General features: G+C 35.8%; 1 pseudogene; it reads left to right on the forward strand.

Annotated features, from left to right (window-relative positions):
- Positions 1-12,897: 12,897 nt before the first annotated feature.
- Positions 12,898-17,584, forward strand: LOC138830252 (GATA zinc finger domain-containing protein 1 pseudogene; annotated as a pseudogene).
- Positions 17,585-19,293: the final 1,709 nt, after the last annotated feature.

Raw genomic sequence — 19,293 nt, forward strand, 5'->3', positions numbered from 1 at the left:
ATACAATCCTTCTTCCATCTGAAACGTGTCCATATTTCTGTCTGTAGGCTGATTTCCTTCAATCCCAACAGATTTGCCCATTAATCTCTGGGGACATTATTTTAGTGCATCTTTAGCCAACATCTCAAAACTATTCAAAATACTTTCTGTAAAACAATTCCAAAGACTTCTCAACTACATCATCAAGAATCACTACAACAACACAACAACTATATTTTGGACACCAACTTCCTTCATTAACTACTTCTCTATTCACTGTTACAAAACGCATCATAAAACCACTTAAGAAACAAATTATATTGGCTTCCAATTTTCATTTAACATCTATGGAAAAGAATGGTAAAGTAAAGCAATTCATACCACAGTGGCCAGGAATCAAAGAAAAGGGAATACAAAAATGGGTTAGGCATAGTATACCTTAAGAAGATATTTCTTGGTGAACTACTTCTACCTATGACCCACAAGCAACAATTTTGAGGGAGAGAAAAACCTGTTAGGTAAAAGATTTTTTTTATAGTTGTGAATTGACATGGTAGGAGATAACATGTGTGCTCTCCCATGTTTCCTGATGGCTACCTATGGGGCCCCTTGAAACAAAGATTTCCAGAGCATAAAATAAAAATCTTTTATACTTAAGTTTGGCCACATATCCCCTGGAGGAAAAAAACAAACCACTAGTGGGACTTTCTTGCCTGAAAATAATATTGTGGTTGTCGTCCTCCTCACCCTCCTCTTCCCACTCCTCTTCCCCCTCCTGCTCCTACTTCGGAGGCTGAGATCTGAGGCTCGAGGTTCAATGCCAGCCTGGGCAGAAAAGTTCGTGAGACTCTTATATCCAATATACCACTAGAAAACCGGAAATGGTGCTGTGACTCAGGGGTAGCGCACTTGCCTTGATCTGAAAAGTACAGGGACAGCACCCAACCCGAGTTCAAGCTGACTAATAAATAAATAAGTAAACAAGTAAGTAAGTAAGTGAATAAATGTTATTGTAAATATGATGTACAGAGGAGTTAGAGTTACTCAGGTAATGTGCACATGTTCTTTTGAATTGTGTTACCCCCCCTCCTTCATTCTCTTCTGAAAGACCAAGGCCTAAGCCAGAGTATACTTCTCTTCCTACCCGAGGAAACAATGTCTGAATGAAGAAAAGTATCCTATTTCAGTGTACCACATACTCTCTGTCATTAAAAAAATCAGAAAATGATCATAATCTTTCCCTAGAGATATTTTCTTCATGGTTAAGTGTCCACAGAGGCCATGTATCCATCTTTCTGAGAAATTAATAATGTTCTATTGCTCTAACTCTGGAAAGACTTTGTGGTTCCATGGATTGACAAAAGTTAAAGCACAAGCAAATCAGTCATATCTTGGGTATTCAACAAGCTAATTCTCCCTAATTCCAAAGAACCCTTTCTCTAAAGAATAGTCCTTTATCTTCCATGCTCAGGCCTAAATTAAAAAAAAAAATAGTAATCATCTTTTGATGACCAAAAGGTCTATCTAATAATACCCTCAATTAATATTTACATGTATCATTCTTGTACACTGGTCAATCAGGCAGTAACTGTGAAAAAGGCTTTCTTTGCCAACAGAATTATAGAAACCAATTGACTAGTTGTTATGGACAGCTCCAATTTGGAGCTCAACATTTATGCATGCTTAATGCAGTTAGACCCACACTTATTATGCACACTTATATTTTAATATGAAATGGCCTTATCATAAAGGTCATTATCAATTTAAAGGTTGGCCATCATATCTCAATCAGGTCTAATAAAAATACTGAACTTTTAAAACTAACTCTGGGCACTGGTTGCTCACACCTATTATCCTAATTATTCAGGAGACTGAGATCTGAAGATCACAGTTTGAAGCTAGCCTGGGCTAGAAAGTCCCCATAACTCTTATTTCCAATTAACCACCAGAAAACCAGAAGTGGTTCTGTGGCTCAAAGTAGCAGAGTGCTGCCTTGAGCAAAAGAGCTCAGAGACAGCACTCTGCCCCTGTATTCAAGCCAAACAACTCAAAACAACAACAACAACAACAACAACAACAAAACATAAGTCTGGCCAAACCAAGGGGAAAATAGGGGACAATTTTAAGTTCAAGTATCAAACAAAGTTTTGAGATTTGGTTAGTGATAGTTTATGGATTTTGATAAATATGTTTTCTAACTTTTACAATAAACATACCAGTGATATTGCTTTTCGTTCTAGATATAGGGTTATTTTATTTTCTCTAAAACTGTCATCTGCGCCAGGCGCCAGTGGCTCATGACTGTAATACTAGCTACTCAGGAGGCTGAGATCTGAGGATCGCAGTTCAAATCCATCCTGAGTATAAAAGTTTCTGAAACTCTTATCTCCAACAAACCGCCAGAAAACCGGAAGTGTCACTGTACCTCAAGTGGTATAGTGCTCGCTTTGAGCTGAAGAGATGAGGGACAGCACTCAGGCCCAGAGTTCAAGCCCCACGACCTTGCCTTGCATGCTCGAGGCCCTGGGTTCGATTCCTCAGCACCACAAAAGAAAAAAGAAAAAAAGCCAGAAGGGGCGCTATGGTTCAAGTGATAGAGCGCTAGCGTTGAGTTGAAGAGCTGAGGGACAGCGCCCAGGCCCAGAGTTCAGGCCCCATGACTGGACCAAAAAACAAAACAAAACCAAAAATATTGTTAATTGTTGCTGTCTTTATATTTTAGTTCCTCTATATGAACCCATTTTAGGATACAAAGCTGACAAAGATAGGATACCAAGCAGGTACCCTTAAATTAATTATATCACACCAATCAAGCTTTTGTCCATGAGTCCCTATTGCAGTGATAGCTTTTCAAACTTAATGGGTTCAAGGTAATCCCTGCTTGGGAGTCATTTCTATTGATCATACTGTTGCTGCAATTTGGCCAGTTTTATTGACAGATTCCCTCCTTCCTGGCCTGTTAGTATTCTGACTGAAATGTAGAATATTACATGAACTGAGATATCTCATCACAGCACTGAACAAAATCACTTTCTGGATACTTTCTCAGCAACAAGAAAGATCAAAGTTTATCATGGGACAAATTTTATCAAGGGAACAAAGTTTATCAAAGGCCAACACAGAGCCACTTGAAAGAAATAACTGCTCAGGTAAGAAGTGATATTCCAAGTGAAGTCACTTGTGCTTGTAATTTCAAAATTAACTAAAGGTCGAGAAAAATCTTTATAAGCATGGTACCTGATGCTGATGCCTGTCTACTCCCCAACAAGATGGGAATTTGTACCCTTGCCTTTCTTTTTTATTGTATGTAATATATTTTTATTGTGAAAACACTGTACAGAGGGGTTACAATTACATGGGCAAGATAATGAGTACATTTCTTATCAAGCATTGTAGCCTCCTCCTTGGTTTCCCCTTCCTATTCCTTCCCATCCTTCCCCCCCACGCAATCCTCCCCACTCCCACCCCTCTCACCCAAGTTGTAAAGTTTGTTTTCGACATAACGACTTGCAAATCTCCTTGTTGCAATGGGTCTACCTGTATCGCTATTTAAACGATTTGTTTTTCCCCTCCCCTCCACAAATTATACCGACATCAAATACAGTAAAAGCAGGGGTTATACTCTGGGGGAGGGACATACAAAGCAACAAAGAAATAATCTTATAAATGCGTTAGAAACAATCGCATGAAAGAAAGAAAATTTGAGTATATATCTTAGGGTTCATTTACCTAACATCACATTATCTAATCTTTTCTGCTTCACTCACACATATATTAAATATTGCAAATAAGGGAAACCATGGGACCTATGTTTCTTTGGGCCTGGCTTACTTCACTTAATATAATTTTTTCCAAGCCTTTACATTTCCTAACAAATGGGGCAATGTCATTCTTTCTGATGGAGGCATAGAATTCCTTGTCTTTCTGTCACCAGCTATTAATAAGGCTCCAGAAAAAAAACTGAGATATTCCTTTCCATATACGGTGCTAACAACTTGAAATACCATGAAGCCTAGATTAAGAAATAGAAGACATTTTTCATGTGATCTAGTCAACAATAATTTGTAGCTAATGACTTATTCCAAATGTTTATAGATCTACAGTAACAAACTGACTTCCTAGCAGCTATGTTTTCATTTTTAAAAATTCTCAAATACAGATAAGTGGATACAGGCAAAGGGCATGTCAAAGGGATGTCAGAACAAATCTAGTTCAAACTAACATCTAGAATAATCCCCATGACACATATCAACTTAGACAGTAAGATACTCAACATGGGTCTCAGGAGAGATACCTGGTTTGGGTTGCCTTGACTATTACCTTTCCTGAGACCTCTATCTAATACAATAATTCTGGTATTTGGCCCCTCTAGTTTCAACCTGATTTTTAAGCTTGAGATTGGAGCCTATCAAGCTACAAATTGCCATGAAAAGGAACTTAATATAAATTGTCCTTTGCAGTTTTAATGTATTCCAAAAGGACAACACACAAACTATATGCTATCTGCCTAAAAGACCCTTCCTTCTAGGAGGATGACAAACAAACTTGCTGCACTCTCCTCTCAGCAAAAGTGGCCTGGAGAAATCATTGCCAAGAGAGGCAGCATTACAGGGCAGGTCTCTAACAACCTGAATCTAATGGTTAACAAAAATAACAGCTTCCAAGATTTTTCCAAACTTCAATTTACCTGCACAAAAATAACAGCTTTAAAATTTCCCAAACATCATTTTTATCCTGTGGAACTTTATCCACATGAACATCTTAGCAATAGAATGTGGTTTCAAAAGAGCCACAACACTTCCTCTCCACCAGAGGAAATACAATCATCGAAGCCCAACTATAGAATGAATCCTGTCACTGAAGTACAGATTATATAAAACAAAGAATTTAGCCAACCTACAGAAGCCCGAAGAAGATAGAGCACACCAAAAGATAAGAAAAAGGTACATCTTGTTGAAAAGAGATTCACTATGTCACATATTATTTAACAAAGAAAAAAAGGTACAGTTGCAGATTGAGAAAACACTATCCAAGGTCTGCAGGCTTGGGAATACCTGCCTGAGAGGAAAGACCAGAGGGCTGTGAATCTTTATCACTAGGGCACTCTAGGAAATCTGTGTCTATGAGAAAAACAGCTCAAATAAATCGAAGAAATGGAATCATTTGAATGAGAATGAAGCTGGTTTCTGCCAAACAGGCTTGGGACTCCCTGCTGAATCAAAGAATAGACACATAGCACCAGCCAGCAGCAAAATTTCAGAGGTCCTTTCCTCCACCTAATTTTCAGTTAAAGTTTATAATACACACAGAGGGCAATATTGCCAGAACCAAAACATTAAAATTTCTGTGTTTTATTTATTGAGTCAATTGTTCAACTCTGGTTATTCCAAATTGTAATTTATAATAAGGCCATTTAACTTCACCAATCATTTAATCCATTTAATATTTGATTTCTCTCTTCTTTAGTCTCTATTTTGTTTATTTTTAAACTGAAGCTATCATATCTGAATCACATCCTAACAATCCTTTCTTTGAAATATATTTCCATCCCTTCATTGCCACTTCTCCTCATCTATACTACCCATACCTCATCATCCAAGATATAAACAAATTCAGAGAGGATGGATGAAAAAAGACCTTACAAACAAACTCATCAGGAATTAAGGAGTAACTATACTTATAACAAAATCAATTTCAGGTCAAAATCAGTAAGAAGAGACTAAAATATTATCACCTCGTATAAAAAATGGAATGAATGTTCCATGAAGAAGAAATTATGGAGGTCAACATGTATTCACTTAATAGAGGAACACCAATTCAACAAACAATCCTGGACTTACCAGTACTGACAAAATCCAAAATAAATAAAAAAATAATAATAAAACTCATTTTGTTTTATTATTATTCACATCTAAGGTGAATCTCTTCTTTAGTTAACTGGTTTTTTGGTGAGAGTGAAATATGGATATGAATCTAAGTAACTTGACTGCCATCTTGGCATCTTGCTATTATTTATAGATGGGGACTTTCCAAACTCTAGAGGTTATAGAGGACACTCTTTGGACTGTAATAATTGTCATGGGCTCCAGGAAACTATCACTTCATCTAGGTAATTGGGGTCCTGATTGTCCTTTATTTTCCCTATGAATCATCACTTTATTAAAATTAAGTATCCCCACCTAATCATTTAACCTATATATTATCACTTTGTTAGAGTTAACTATCCCCACCTATTTTGCCTATGTATAACCATTTTATTAGGAATAAGTATATTCACTTTGCCTTTGTATAACCACTATTATTAGGAATAATATCCTCATTTAGCTTGTTTTGTTTTATGTATGACACTTTTGTTAGATTGTTAAGATTTGGTCTTCACCTCAAGTACACGTCCTTGTCTTTAGAAACTATGTGCTAGCTCTGTTCTGGGCTTCTGGTCTTTCAGACAGGAGTCCACCATGCAGTCGCTGGCTTTTTAATAAATACTCCAAATTCGACCTTCTAAATTGTGGCATCTCTGAATACCAATAATTGAGAGTACCTTACAACAAGAGTACATAAAGTCTTCCATTAACAAACACATTTTACACACATATATACATATAGATATACTTATATATCTATATGTATATATACTTATATATCTGAATGTATATATATATATATATATATATATATCCTCTAAAATCAGGAAAAAGACAGAATATTCATTTTCTCTACTAATTTCCAATAAAGTGCTGAAATTCCTAACCTCAGCAATAAAAGGAAATGATACAAAAGGAACCCAAAGAGGGAAAGAAGTAAGGAAATTATCCTCATAAACAGATAAAAACTTACTTCTGAAGTACCTAGATAAACCCCTCATTCTCAGGTGCTGAAGCCAAAGAATACTTACAGCAAATGAGCAGGAAAAGAAAGGAAAAGGAAAGGAAGGAAAGAAAAAAATCCATTCTTTCCCATATATGAAAAAAAAATGAAGTTGAGGATTAAATTGGGAAAGAAATGCTGTTTGTAATAGTCTGAAAAAAGTAAATTAAAATACCAAGTAATCAATATCTATCTATCTATCTATATATATATATATTGATTACTTAGTATATATATTATATATATATAATATATTATATATAACATATATATTATATATATATATTAACAGGTGAATGACCACTACAACTAAAACTATAAAATATTGAAGAAATAAACTGAAGAAATGATTAGGAGTGAAAATACCTCCAAGTTCTCAGACTTGCAAAATTAGTATTGTGAAAATGGACATACTGCCAAAGGAAATCTACAAATTCAGTATAACATACATAAAAATCCCAATGTCATTGTTGACTGAGATAAAGACAATATAAAAATTCTAATGAAAGTTCTAGAACAACAGAAGGAATTTTGGGTGAATTAGCAATAATGAACGAAGGTATGACATTCCAAAACTTTAACTTTACAACGAGCTACAGTAGCAAGTAAGATTGGTACTGGCACAAAAATAGGTTTGAAGACCAGTAGTATAAACTAGAAGTCGCATTAATAAACCCATATACTTGCATGCATCTGGGATTTGATAAAGTAGTAAAAAGTACATGTTGGAAAAAATGGCAATCTTTAACCAATGGTGTAAGGAAAATTGGATATTTGAATATGGCTGGCACCTTATTGGTTACAAGGTTGGGTGGCAGGACTTAGCATCTTGTCTTCTTGCTGGGGGAAGGAAATGCCCCCACCCATCACCTACCTCCCAGGTGATGGGCATGCCTGGAACCATGGAGGCTGTAGCCAGCACTTGGCTGAGAGGTTAATCAATCTGTCAGTCCATTGCCTGGGACTGGGAATTTCCTGTGGCCCTGCCCTGGGCTTGGGCCCTATTTAGGCCCAGACCAGCCTAGCTGCCTCTACCATCATGTCTCCATGATCCTGTCCTGTGTCCTGTCTTCTGGCTTGTTTCTGGTCATCATGGCATCCCAAATTTTGTTCTCCCTCAGAGCTGAATTAGCTTGCTGGTATTGTTTGTGTTCTTTTCTTCCTCTCTCGTTTTTCCTAATTCTGTTTTGTGTAGTTGAGTGCTGCAGGCCTTTGTAACCACGGTCTGCCTGTAGCCTGCTAATTGTATAATAAAGACTCCAATATTTTATATTCGAAAATGTGGCTTCTGGGATGATTCACCTTATAACACATCCATATGTAAAAAAAAAAAAAAAAAAACAAAGCTGGATCTCTTGACTGTCACACTGTCTACTCAAAATGGAACAAACACTTAAATTTAAGACCTAAAATCTTGAAACAAATACAAGACTGGTTAGGAGGAACACTAAAACTACTGGCATATTAGGAAGGAACTTTCTGAATACAGACCAGGGGTTCAGCTTATTGATAATTGAGAAATCATTTTGTAACAAGGCAAAAAATGTCTGTACAGCAAAGTTTGCATTTAATCAAGAAAAAAAATCAATGTACTGATAGCTAAAGTACAGCCATTCTGGACTTTTGAAGGCCTTTACTGAAAGTATCCATTGTGAGGACTTTTACTGAAAGTATGAACTCAGGTTCCTGGAAAAACTGCAAAATGTCCTAATAACATTCTGCCCCAGCTACAGCCTAGCAATAGCCATCAGTGGATGACAGGAAGGTACCTAAAGCTCCAGATGTTTCTTAAGATAACATAATTAACATAGTTTGCTGCTTAACCACTTAGCTCATGCACGCCAGCCAATAAGATTGTTAAAAGATTCACTCACTAAATTTCAACCAATCATGTAACCCTTAAGTTGGAAACCCCCTACCCTTGCTAAACTGGGAAGTCAGGGCTCTCAACTCTGACCTGCTCTACAGGTGCACGTTGTGAGTCCAGGCTGGAGCTTGCAATAAACAACTCTCATGTGCTTGCATCAGAATCAGTTCCTTGGTGGTCTTTGGGAATCCTTATCTAGGCATAAGATCTCAAAATGAAACATCTTTATCAGCTATACATCTGACAAGGGCATAATATCCACAATAAACAAGGCACTCCCAAACTAAGCTGTCCTAAATTCAGTAAACCAATGAGTGGACAAAGAAACCACAGAATTTCTCACAAAAAGAAGAAAGAATTACCAATAAAGACATGAGGAAATGCTCAAAATTCTCATTTTAATATGAATCAAAGTAATATTGCGATTTCATCTTACCCCTGCGAAAGCATCCTATATCAAGTATACAAAAAATAAATGCTGGTTGTGAGTTGAGGAAAAAGGAGCTTTATTATACTGTTAGTGGGAATGAATGTAGTGTATTATTCAGGAAGACAGATTAAATATTCCTAAAAACTCAACATAAAACTATCTTGTGATCAAGCAATACCATTTTTGGTCATCTATCCTGAATATTACAAGTCAGTTTGCAGTAAAGACTCTTGAACATCTATGTTTCTTTTTCACAGTTTTCTATAACCAAGGAAATCAAACCGCCCAATGCTTTCTGAACGGATAATGAAAATGTTGTGTGTATTATATATGTATATATATATATATATGTATATATATATATATAAAGACTTTTAAATCAAATGTATAGCATAAATTATTACTCCTTTTAAATTCTTTAATAACTGATTAATAAGAAAAGTCAAAGGAATAAAATTGTTCTCTTGCTTTCCCTTATCTTGTTTTCCTGAATCATGTCTCTCTACTTTGTGTGATCACCTCCAACCATAGGCTACAGAGAATTACTAAACCTGGAAACTTGCTACTCTCTTTTTGAAAGGTTCTTCAGTTGTTCCACTCAGTATGAGTATATCATCTTCTGCCATCAAAATAAATATAACACAATGGCTACCACTCAGAGTGCTATTTATTCATTCATTAGTTAACAGATTTAGCTGAGAGTAAAGCACTGGGTAACTGTATTCATACACACGCCTGTTCTCCTATGTCAGTTGAGGCCTCATTATCAACCAAAATAAAATCTTAAGTTCTATGACAAACAGCTGCTTGTCTCAAAACATGGCAATTGGTTCTGAGAAAGCAAATATTTTTAAGCGGTCCACTTAAGAGGACTTCTTAGGGTAACAAAACTAAACATGTTGCAATGTACAGAGAAGACATTATAAAATCAACTAAGACTTCACAATTGCTGTATGAAAGACAATCAGTCATTGACACTTTATTGGTTCAAACGTATTGGGTGGTCTATTTGTTTGTTGCCAGACTTATCAATCACACCAATCAACCATCTATGTATTATTCTTGACTTCCATATTGCACCCTCCCTCTCTGTTTTCTTTCTCTTTTTCTTTTTAAAATGGAAACCATCACATCTGAACCATAGTTTCTACAAGTTAATCCTCTTTCAAATTGGGCTGTAGATCCCAACTGTGTAAAATGTTAAGGGATCCCAGAAACCTAAAGAGGAGAATGGGCAGCCATCTTACAACAGCCTGAAAAGACCACTGACAGCGACTACTATAGGAAAAGTATTTTGGAGAACGACAGTACACTATCTTCCAAAGTCTGGTTTAACAAGGAAAGCTACAGCTAAAGATTCTTAAAATTACTCTTTGTAAGCCTATTAGCTATTAATCTGTATAAGATTATCTCTGGTTTCTCCAAGTTGTAAATCAGAAGGAGGTGATTCACCTTTCAATCTTACCACACTTTTCCCCATTTTTTCTTCCTTGCTCTTCTTAAAGGGAAATGATAGTATCTGAAATATAATAGCCACCAATTATTCCTTTCTTCCTTTCTTTTTCTTTCTTTCTTTCTTTCTTTTTTTTTTTTTTTGCAGTCACAGGTTTTAAACTCTGGTCTTCGGCACTGTCTCTGACCTCTTTTGTTCATGGATGATGCTCTACTACTTTGAGCCACAGCTCTACTTCTGGTTTTCTGGTGGTTTTAGAGATAAGAATCTTACCAATCATCCTTCTCCATTTAATCCTTGAGCTTCATATCACCACACTTTTCCCCCTTTTTTTCTTTTTCACACTTCTTTAATGAAAATCATCTTAGAACCATATTTCCCAACAATTATTGCTATCATATCTGAGTTTCAATCCCTGTATACAGTAATATATATTACTCATGTATCTCCCACTTCCATTCCCTAATTTTTATCAATAACAAACCACCTCCTAATAATCTGCTCAAATAATGATCATTTGTTTTCCTGTTCTATTTCCTTTGCTGTGTTTTTTTATTTCAGCCTTCTATTTCCTGCTTCTGAATGTCCTATTGGCTAATGTACTTCTTTCTCTTCTTCTATTATCCTTTCTCTTTTTTCCTTGTCATTCCTCAGACTCCCTATTACTGAAGTTTGTACCTAAACATCTGTGTATGCATTTATTCTTTTCTCCACACTTTCACAATATGGGGTCAATACAACATTAGATACCTTTCCCCTCCCCTGAATAACTCATTTCATCTCCCCACTAACCTGTGCTGTAAATACCAACTCTCAATACTTCCCAACCTATATTGTAAAATACTTCCGATTATTCCAACAGAACTTCCCCTTCATCTCTGAACTACTCCTACTCTGTGAATTATAACCTTCCAGAACAGGAAGTCTCTCGGGAAAATTCATATATTTATAGTACTTACTTATTTTTTTTTCAAAAGTCAAGGGTACAGGATAGATTCTATTAGTGTTACAGGGTACAGGAGAAATCATGAACAAATTTCATGTACTTGAGTTAAAGTAAATTGAATATTGAGTGATGTAATGACAATAAAAGTAAGAAGAGATGTACATATATTTAAGAGATGATCCATGACACACACACACTGAAAATGAATTCAAACAACACTAAAGTTCTAAAAATGTCATATCCTGTATTTTAAAAAGTCCTTGATTCCAACACAATAGTATGTTATGTACAAAAATTGGTAAATAAGTACACAACAAGCATGAAAATAAAAAATACAAATAAGAAACCACTATGCATGGTGACAAATGCTTCTTATTTTCAACATGCTGGGTGCTAAGGCAGAACAATTGAGTGTTTATGGACAGCCTGTGCTAAAATAATAAAATTCTGTGGGAAAACAAAACCAAACAAACATAAGAATAAAAAAGCTTGTATGTGATCAACTCAAAGAAAAAGTAAAAGTAATAACTCAGGGACACATAACATAGCAACAGATTCTCAAGGGGAATAAGGGAAAATTAAATTTGGCATATAACCAAGAAACCACACAGAAGAAAGTCAAAGTAGAAAAGTACATAGAGGGGGAAGAATGCTAACAGTTCTCTGGACCAGGAGAGGGAATAAGAAGTCAGCAAGACTTTTGATTTTTATCAATTTTTATCAAGTTATCCAACCTAGGGATCCCTAAACTCAGTGGTAGGAAAAATAAACCAAAATAAAGAGAAAATAAGTGAAATGAGGCAAAGCCCTCAATCAAATTTCCTATTTTTTAAAATATGTGGTTTCAACTAGAGAGAAAATAATGCTAATAACAATACCTAACTGCTAGCCAGCTACTGGAGGTTCACACACGCAATCCTAATAACTCAGGAGACAGAGATATGAGGACCGCAGTTCAAAGACAGCCAGATGGTCAATCAGACCTCTTACTCCAATTGAACAGCAAAAAACTGAAGTTGTGATGCAAGTGGTAGAACTCCAGATTTGAACAAAGAAGCTGAGGAAATGAGATCCTGCATTGAGTTCCAGTTCTATCATAAAGCACACCCCAACAAATAACTAGTATGTTGCTGGCAATAATAGGAAAGGTACTACATTTAAATCTGTATTTCATAGCTAAAATATAAATAAATTCATATATAGTTTAAATGAACTCATGAAAGTATTTGAAGAAAACAGACATCAAGTTTTCTAACTGTGGTGTCAGGGAAAAATCGAAAAGCAAAACAAAAAAATAAAAAGTAAGAAAACACCAAAAAATATTTGAAAAAATCATTTTTATATGTGTGGGGCACATGGGGAGCAAAGATGGCGCTGAGAGGGAGTGGGCAGAGCCCGAGTTGTTTACGTTAAAATCTGATTGGATATCACGATCAGGTGAAGTGACATCTGTGTGTGAACAGCTCGTGGACAGCAGGGAAAGTACAGAAAGCTTAGGTGCATGATAGGGTGACCTCTACAGTGATTGGTTAGTTCCTTTTCCTCCCTTTTTATGCCATGCAGGTTTTTTTGCTTTAAAAATGTTTGTTGTGTGATAATAAATTCCTGCTTGACTTGAATCCCTGCTACATCTGTCTGTCTCTGAGGCTAAGGGAGGCTGGGGAATGGGCAAGTGGCTCACTTACCTTTCCTCGGACCCTGTCCATCTTCCATGAGATGGACAAAAACCCAACAGATATGTTTATGGATTATAAAAATTAATTTGCAATACATTTGATAGTTAATATCATAAACTTTTTAAAAGGTTTTAAAGCCTTTAGATACAAGTCTGCAGGCAGCAAAATGAATACTACAACTTTTTTTAGTTGTTTTTCAAAACTCACTAAAATGAAATCTTTCTATTCTACAGTAGTGGCTCACACTTTTAATCATAGCATCTCAGAAGGCTGAGGGTCTTTGCCCAAAGACAGCCCAAGCAAGAATGTCCTTAAGACTCTCATTTCTAATTATACACCAAAAAGCTACAAGTAGAGTTTATAGCTCAAGTTGTACAGGACAATAAACTACAAAGCACCAGTAAGGCCCTGAGTTTCCTCCTCAGTACTGGCACAAAAGACAAAATAAAACATATTTGTAATCAAATGAAATAAATTCATGTATTACTGAGAGTAATATAAATTGTCATAAATTTTCTAGTAGGCCCATTGAAAATATGTATAAAAAGCACTAAATGCACAAATGTTCTTTAATCAGTTGGCCTTTTACTCAGTGTAGCAAACATTAAAATTAAGGCAGCTTGGTAAGATAAAGTAATACTTATCTTAACTTAAAAGTACTATTATAACATATTAAAAGTTGCCGCCAGTATTTCTCATTCTCAGTTCTTGCTTCCTACCTCAACATATAAGATTAATAAACTAATATTATTAAATAACCAATATTATCTACTGGTTAGCAAGAACTTATCCAGCGACTGAAGGAAAATAAACTCCTCCAACAGCTCACTCAAAAAGTTCACTTCATCTTCTACCACACAGTACATGTATTCACTTTCAATTCACCTATAGCCTTTATAAATATAATCCCTTTCCTGCTTCTAGTGACTAAAAATCCAAATGGTCATCTTCTTCATAAACAACCTCAGTAAAGATATAGCACAATTACATCCTTGGACTCACATGACTTAACCAAAAGAAAACTTCAAGTAAAGAGGTAGCAATAAATTTGTGAATGGAATATATAAATTAATCTATTCCATTACCATTTGCTCTATACCTGCTGCATGAAAGCAGGACACATTTTCTAGAGCTAGGATTAGAACTCAGAAATCAAGACTCAAGTTCAGGAATAAATATAACAAGCACTTTGGAAAAACGAGGAGTGGAAGGGTATCAATTCGTTATCATCACAGTGATTGAGAATTGTATCCTCCCTTCCCTCCCTGAGTCTCACTGAAGATTATGTGACAGGGAATTTGTTCTTTGCAAAGAGCACAGAGTTCATTTTTGAGATTCTAGCCAGCAACATTTTCTGGATTATGAGGGAGATAGGTAGCTTAGGTGCTACCTATCATCTGTACCTAGATACTGAATCCCCTTACATAAACTCCTCTGTATTTATTCAACATTTTCAATGGCATGCTAATTTCTTTTCTTGTTTCTTTGTTCATTTTTTTGGTTTTTGATTGTAAAAGTACTGAACAGAGGAGTTACAGATACATGAATATGGTAATGAATACATTTCATATCAAGCATTATTAGCTGCTATGTTTTTAATATCTTAAATTTCTTAATTATTTTATTCGTGCCTTAAGAGGACTAGAATGGAAAAAATAACATTTTTCCACGATGAGCTCATATTTACTCTAAGACACCAAAACTGCTTATAATTGTATATATTTCTCCAAACTCATTTTTCTGCTATGGCTCCATGGATTGTATATCTTTATATGCCAATTAAATTTGGTATGCCACACATGAAATAACTGACCTAGGGTATGAGGTTGCCATGTTTCTATTTCTCACTGTATATGTATAAACATATGTATGTTTATACAGAAGCCAATTTCTTTTCATTCTAATTTATATGAATTGGACTTTTGTCGAATTTCGTCCAAGTTTTCTGGTGTCAAGTAATTTTTTCTACTTTGAACACAGTGTGAATCACATGTCATACACTCAACTTTTATGGAGAAATTTTTGACAACTGTGATGTGGTTTATCTACCAGATTCCATCCATGCGGGAACCATATGGCAAAGGTGCTTTCTATCTATGCTACATTTCGTTTTGTTAGTCACTGAAGAGTTAGTGACTGCATTTTAGGTACAAGTTCAATAGTAACAGTGGGGCAATAAGATGCCTTAGAGAATAAGACTATTAACATGTGATAGTTATACTGGCATAAATTTGTGTGCATATGACATCACAAGACTGATAGCTCATCACAATTTTATCACAGCTTAGTGTTCAGACAAACATTAATGCTAGAGTTGTACTAAAAACTGCAAATGCTAATCTTACTGAATTCTGTTCAGGATGTGACATTGCTGCTTGCTATTATAGCTACAATAATCCAGAGGGCAGTGGATTTCAGTATGGCCAAAGATTACTTCACTTGTGAATCTAGTCATTTGGGTTGAAATCATTGACTATTTTTTGTTTTAATGCTCATTTTGATAATGCTGCTCCATAGCTATTTTCACCTCTTGGACCACCAAGACTTAGTGAGTTAATCTATTTTCATTGAGAAGCAACATATAAGGTACTGTATTATTTTGTTTCTGATTATTTCTATTTATTCATTTATTTAAAAAGCTGCCAGAAAGAAAGTTTCCACTAAAGGAAAAGGGTGAAGACATATTTTTATTTTTATTTATTTTATTTTATTTGTGAACATACTGTAGAGAGGGGTTACAATTACATGGGCAGGATAATGCATACATTTTTTAACAAGCATTGCAGCCTCCTCCTTTGTTTACCCTTCACTTCCCTTCCCAACCTCCCCCCTCTCCCCCACCCAATCATTCAGCCCTTCCCCCCCACCGACATTGTAAAGCTCGTTTTTGACATGACAATTTGTACTTCTCATTGTTGCAACAGGTCCACCTGAATCCTTAAACGACTTGTTTTTCCCCATCTCCTCCACAAGTTATACTGACATCAAATATAATGAAAGCGGGGGTAATACTGTGGGGGAGGCACATACAAAGCAAAAAAGAAATAATCTTTTAAATGCGTTAGAAACACATGCATGAAAGAAGAAAAAAACATTAAAATACATATCTAAGGGTTCATTTTCCTAACATCACATTATCTGACCTTTTTCGCTTGACTCATACATATACTAGATATTGAAAATAAGGGAAACCATGGGACCTGTGTTTCTTTTGGCCTGGCTTACTTCACTTAATATAATTTTTTCCAAGTTTTTCCATTTCCTAACAAATGGGGCAATGTCATTCTTTCTGATGGAGGCATAGAATTCCATTGTGTATATATACCACATTTTCTTGATCCATTCATCTACTGAGGGGCATCTGGGTTGGTTCCATATCTTAGCTATGGTAAATAATTCCGCAATAAACATAGTGGTGCTGGTAGCTTTAGTGTTGTCTTGTTTGTAAACATTTGGGTAAATGCCCAAAAGTGAGATTGCTGGGTCATAGGGGAGCTCTATGTGAAGTCTTTTGAAGAACCTCCATACTGCTTTCCAAGTGGTTGAGCAAGTTTACATTCCCACCAACAATGAAGTAAGGTTCCCTTCTGTCCACATCCCCTCCAGCATCTGTTGTTGTTAGAGTTCTTGATTTTGCCATTCTAACTGGAGTGAGGTGGTATCTCAATGTTGTTTTGATTTGCATTTCTTTTATGGCTAGGGATGTTGAGCATTTCTTCATGTGTCTATTGGCCATTCTTCTTTCTTCTTCAGAGAAGTTTCTCTTTATGTCTTTAGCCCACTTATTTATTTGGCAGTTGTTTATTTGAGAATTTGTTGTTGGGGGACTTAATTTTTTGAGTTCCAAGTATATTTTAGATATGAGACCCTTGTCGGTTGTATGGCTAGTAAAGATTGAAGACATATTTTTAAATTAAAAAATCCCATCAGAGCTCCTGAGTCTGTTTCCAACATCATCACTGCAAAATCAATGTTCTACAACGGTGTATATTACCAAAATTGTGATGATGTTTCTGTGATTGATAATCAACATGGAAAGCTCTACTATGCTCAGATCAGGGGTTTTATCTACGACCAGTATTGAGAGAAGAGCCCAGCACTGATGTAGCTCATTCCCACTCTCTCTAACCCCACAGATCAGTTTGATCCTTTGTCTTATATCATATGGCCAGAGGAAGACCTTCCCAGGAAGATGGAATACTTGGAATTTGTTTGTCATGCACCATCTGAGTATTTCAAGTCAAGGTCAGCACCATTTCCCACTGTCTCCACCAGACCAGAAAAGGGCTATATATGGACTCATGTTGGACCTACTCCTGCAATAATGATTAGGAGACAGTTACCAAACACTTGTAGTTACAACTAAAACCGAGGCTGGGAAACCCAGTAATATATCCCTTACCCATCATGCCTAAGACCCTGGGTTCAAAACAAACAAAAAAATCCAAAAGTGGATTTTTCATTTTCTTATATTTATACAACTCTGAAGAAGATAACTTCTTCCACGAATTGCTTATTTTGGTCGGTCGTGGGGCTTGAACATGAGGCCTAGGTGCTGTCTCTGAGCTCTTTTTGCTCAAGGCTAGTACTCTACCACTTTGAGCCACAGCTCCACTTCCAGTAATCTAGTGGTTAATTGGAGGTAAGAATCTCATGGACTTTCTTCCCTGGCGTGGCTTTGAACCATGATCCTCAGCTGCTAAGTAGCTAGGATTACAGGAGCCACCAGAGCTCAGCCCATAAAATTCTTATATGGGAAACTAAAAAGTGTGTTCCCAATGATCTAGTAATTGTTAACAAATTCTGCCAAGTCTCACATGGGGCAGATTCAGCTCAACCAGTCATGATGGAGGTTCTTTGATCAGGCAGGACCCCATTTTCCTGTTTGGGGTGGATATGTTCTGCCCTCAGAACAATTTCCAGCAAGTCTCTCTCCATCTTCTGTATCTTCTCTATGAGGACCCCTGGTTGGCCCTTTCAAGCTAGCATCCCGTCTTTGTGTCTACTATTTCCACGCAGACATTTCTTTGTCAGTACATGGGCTTGAACCTCACACTTGGCATTGTACTGCTTGATTCATGCATGCCTCAAAAAGTCATGACTTAGAGAAAACAAAATGTATTTGAAGGTGAATGTTAGCTTTCTGTTTGTGTATCTTCCCAGGCAAAGGATGCAATTTCTGAGAGACCATTAGGAGTAGGCACGATCTGTTTTTCTTCATAATTTACTTCCAGAAACTCAAAAAATGGATTATATTTTTATATAACTACAAAATATTCAGTTTTAGACTTCTCCTCAAAGGTTTAATCAAATAAAATGTTGCCTTGATCAACAATAAAAAAAAGTAGTGTGGGCTTCCTTTAATGATTATTTCTAATTCAGATTAAAATATGCCTGAAGAAAGTTTATCTGTAAAGCTGGAAATTCTGATAATTACACTAATTCCCTTATAAATAAAATATTAAATCTTTCTATACATGTTCCTAATAATTAAATGTACCTGATTTGTATGTAAAGTTCTTCTTTTGAAATTTTATTCTATACAATGTTTTCTATATATGACATACATATTTTATATCTATTATACTATTTTATTATTGAATTAGATGTGTACACCTATTATGTTATGTTTTTTATGACTTTATTCTATTTAAATTTCAATTTTATCAGTAAGATTTTGTCTTCCTCACATCCTTACTTCTGATCTTATGCCAGCTACTCTTCTTATTCTTACTGTCCTCCACAGGTGCTCATACGTACTATGTATAGTTGAAATCTCCTATGGTGTGATCTTACCTTATGGTCCTTATTCATTGTCCCTTTGCTTTCTTTCCTTTGTATTTTAATACTTGGCAGCTTAGGAATTTTACTTGTGCCATCTTCCCCTTTTTGTGTGTTCTAGATGAAAGTGTATATCTGTGATTATTTGTGTCACTGTAGGTTTTAATATTTGGCTCTCTACCTTAATATTTTGTGTTAATATAACTAACTGGTTGCTGTAGTTATTTTCTGAATTATAAATTTGTTAGGCCAATTTGAATTTGATAATTATGCTACATATTGTGAGCTTCTTCT

This window comes from Dipodomys merriami, unplaced genomic scaffold, assembly GCF_024711535.1.
Source record: "Dipodomys merriami isolate MVZ:Mamm:240054 unplaced genomic scaffold, mDipMer1.0.p SCAF_187, whole genome shotgun sequence".
In the NCBI taxonomy this organism is placed as follows: Eukaryota; Metazoa; Chordata; class Mammalia; order Rodentia; family Heteromyidae; genus Dipodomys; species Dipodomys merriami.